The sequence below is a fragment of the Hemiscyllium ocellatum genome, chromosome 49 (genome assembly GCF_020745735.1).
Source record: "Hemiscyllium ocellatum isolate sHemOce1 chromosome 49, sHemOce1.pat.X.cur, whole genome shotgun sequence".
NCBI lineage: Eukaryota > Metazoa > Chordata > Chondrichthyes > Orectolobiformes > Hemiscylliidae > Hemiscyllium > Hemiscyllium ocellatum.
The window spans coordinates 874,559-878,569 of NC_083449.1; the positions used below are offsets into that span (position 1 = coordinate 874,559).

General features: G+C 41.2%; 1 non-coding gene across 1 annotated transcript; it reads right to left on the reverse strand.

Annotated features, from left to right (window-relative positions):
• Nucleotides 1–3,682: 3,682 nt before the first annotated feature.
• On the reverse strand, nucleotides 3,683–3,764 carry trnas-uga (transfer RNA serine (anticodon UGA)). Its single transcript has one exon. It is a non-coding gene; the product is annotated as a tRNA-Ser (tRNA).
• Nucleotides 3,765–4,011: the final 247 nt, after the last annotated feature.

Below are 4,011 nucleotides of genomic sequence, written 5' to 3' on the forward strand. Positions count from 1 at the left end.
CAGTTGGAGAATCTTTCAGGTGGATTATAATTGTTTGCTTGCATCCTCTCCCGAGAACTAAATGTCAGAACCAGTGCTTGTTGCCTACTTAACGGGCGGCACGGTGGTTAGCACTGCTGCCTCACAGCTCCAGAGACCCGGGTTCAATTCCCGACTCAGGCGACTGACTGTGTGGAGTTTGCACGTTCTCCCCGTGTCAGCGTGGGTTTCCTCCGGGTGCTCCGGTTTCCTCCCACAGTCCAAAGATGTGCGGGTCAGGTGAATTGGCCATGCTAAATTGCCCCTAGTGTTAGGTAAGGGGTAAATGTAGGGGTATGGGTGGGTTTCGCTTCGGCGGGTCGGTGTGGACTTGTTGGGCCGAAGGGCCTGTTTCTACACTGTAAGTCTAATCTAAAAAAAAATCTACAATGGATGTGCTATCCATATTTCCACTGGCAATTCCTTCCCGGAGTATCAAGGCCACAATTCTGGTAGAGGAGTTAGTAGCTTTCTTCACACACGGTGACGTAACTAGTCAGAATTAGTCGGACTAAGGGTCAAATTTTACTGCTCGACTATTTAAGGAGGTTATTGATAGCTGAGATACAACGCTTTAAATCTAGTGAATATCTTCCTGAATTCTTGGGAGCTTTAGAAAGATGGCTTAAGACCTTGAAGACCATGAAGAGAACATATTGTCAAGATTACCCGAATGATTGGGAAAAAGATATCCCATTCGTATTGTTTGCCATTAAGAATGTTCCAAACGAATCCACTTAGTCAATTCCTTTTTAGTTCATATTCGCACATGAAGTGATTGCCCTTTGGAATTAATTAAAGAAACAAATGACAGGCTCAAAGTCGAAGATCACACAATTAAATCATGTGTCGGAATTGAGGGAGAGACTAAACTTGTCGGTGATTCAGCAAAACAGCACCCAAAGATAGCACAGCGTAGAATTACGCAGGTGGCAGATTAAAATCTGGGACTCAGAAGTTTTCCCACGGGGATAACTTGTCAGTACTGTTACCAATGATAGGTGATCCCTTTAATGTTAGGTTTCGTGGTCCCTGTGAAAAAGTTGAGTCAGTTGAACTATTTAGCAAAGATGTCAGATAGAAAATAAAACTGTATTGGGTATGTCATGTGAACATGTTGAAACGTATTACACAACAAAGGAAGAACTGGAGGAAGAGTTGTTCGTTACTGCCCAGCAGAGTGAGGAATCGAATTCAGTTGCTTTGAATTTTAGTGTACCTAAAAAAACAGATTCTAAAATGATGAAGTCCTTGAGGAGTGGGATGGATTAGAAAGCTGTCTGTCTCAGGAGCATAGAAAAGTGTTGAAAGATTTTTTGTTCCTACAGAGTCAGGGCACATGCAAGAATCACATGGGGAGGACGAAAGCAATTGAACACGAAGTAGATGTAGGGAATTCTGCTGCAATAAAGCAGCAACCCTCTCGACTTAATCATCTCAAAGGCTGACAGGACAAGATGCAGGTGAACACCATGCTTGAAGAGAACATTACTGAACCAAGCCAGAGCGCGTGGAGTTCGTTGATTGTCTTAGTTACCAAACCAGATGATTTGTGTTGAATTTCGTGTGGATTATGGAACGGTCAACGCCGTTACAAAATCGAACTCATATCCAATTTCTAGGTTGGAGGACTGCATCCAGAATGTCGGACAAGCCAGTTACATCACCAAGTCGGGCATAATACGTGGTTACTGGAAGGTACCGTTGTCAAAGTTGGTGAACAAATCTCTGCGCTTGTAACTCCATATAGGCTATATCAGTTTAAAGTGATGCACTTTTGAATGAAGAACAAGCCCGCCACACACAAAGACACTTGTACAGAGTTGTGGCCAGGTTCACAAATTGTGTAATCTATTTGGATGGTGTAGTGATCCTTAGCAATTCAAGAATTGATCACAAGGGACTATTCAGAGAGCTCTTTGAACGACCACAAGAAACAAAACTGATGGCAAACATAAATAAAACAGAATTTACGAAGGCAGAGGTGATGTTCCTGGGATGTAACATCGGTCATGGCAGGTTGAGCACCTCCGGAAGGTGAGGACGAAGGCTTCTGAGGAATTGCCATGATCAACCTCGAAGAAAGAGTTTCTTTAATTCTTCAGACTCAGCGGACTCTATCAGAAGTCTGTTCCAAACTATACTAGTGTAGTGGCATCGTTAACCGATTTGCTGAAGAAGAACACAGTGTTTCGGTGGACAGTAACATGCCACATGACAATTGACCATTTGAAGTCGATATTAACCACCAAACCAGTATTACCTACTCCAAACGTCTAAAAAACTTTTAAAGTAGCCATCGATGGTCGTGACGTTATAGTTGGAGGTGTACTCCAACGGGAAAAATGAGCATGGGATTGAACTGCCAGTTGATAACTTTTCATAGGAAATCAACATCTATCAGAAGAAATGCTCCACAATCGAAAAAACTATTGAGTTTGGTACTGGCATTAAAAATTTAATGTATGTGCCACGAACAATGGATCGGAGAGGTTATGTACACAGACCACAATCCGCTAAAACGTTGTATATATGTAATAATATGAGACTATTTCGTTGGCTTCTTATGGAAGAGACGTTCATTTTAAAAATCGTACATGTTGTGGGTCAGTAGCATGAAATCACAGACACGTTATCGCAGATTCAACTGATGGTGTTCAGATGAGATTGTCTTAATTTCATGTTTTATATGTATATATAGGAAAAAACTAAGTCGAAATTGTATAAAATTTATCGATTTTAGGGTAAAGTATTTAAAAATTAAAATGAAAACATATCTTCATTATGATGGTTTATTGTTTCCTGTAGAGGCGAGGTGTTTTAAACATATTAGTGCACGTTTAAGAGTTTTAAAAGCAGCAGAACAACCAGACACAGAAACAAGTGTTCTCAATAAGACAACGACGTAATCCTGGGTCAAACAGTTCAATCAGTTCATTGCCTGGAGACATAAATAGTTCGAGTTTGGCCACTCAGTTTAAATTTTAATCAGGAAAATTCATACATTTCAATTCAAATTTTAATTGCGTCTCTTGAAAGTCTTTTAAAAATAAACAGGGACCCAATCAGATGCTCTGGGGTATGAGACAGGGGACATTGAACAGTTGAGAGGAGGACTGCCAAGACCATGCATGTAACAATCTTCTTGAAAATATATACATCTGGAAAATAACTTTTCGATCCGTGATCTTTGACACAGTATCTCCTGACAGGGACAAAGAAGAGACAGGAAGATCCGAAGACAAGAACCTACAGCTGCCTGGTTTTGATAAAGAAGTTATGTTTTGTAAACCTTAACTGGGAGTTTTATCTGAATAGCATTATCGAATGGAACATCAAAATGGGTAATAGATATACATTGGTTTGTTAATTAATCTCTCTTTTACTTTAGAAATGAAGTGCTGAATTTTTACTTCGTGTAGTTCTTGGCCAATCGAATTGTTGCAGATTCCTGTACAGCATAAATCGTTTCTGTGTTACTGGTTTTATCGTAAGCTGGAGGGTTTACGCTGTATTGTAACGAGTCTAAACAAATTTGGCACAACAAGCGTGCATCTGTGCAGTTCATTGAGTGAACTGGAGATTTGCACCATTCATGACCTGGATGAAGTGATTCTCCCGCCGTGATCTGAATCTGCAAAAGGGAAAGGCTATCCAAAGTGTCCGTAGCTGACAGGATTTGAACCTGCGTGGGAATGCCCCAATGGATTTCAAGTCCATCGCCTTAACCACTCGGCCACAACTACAAATGGATGGGCAGCATGCTCATTTCCAGGTCTCTGTCCCTGGGGAGCTTAGCAGTAGTGAATCATTGTTTGGTTTATTTGAATTCAAAGCCCACAGCTTTCAAATCGATGAAATGTCGGGACAAAGTGGGTCTGGGTGTTTCACCCCGATAGGTGGGATCTATATTCAGCTTAAACGACGGCGGAAAATGCAGAAGAATACTCAGCAGGTCGAGCAGGATCTGGGCTTGGAAAAGGCGATTCAGTG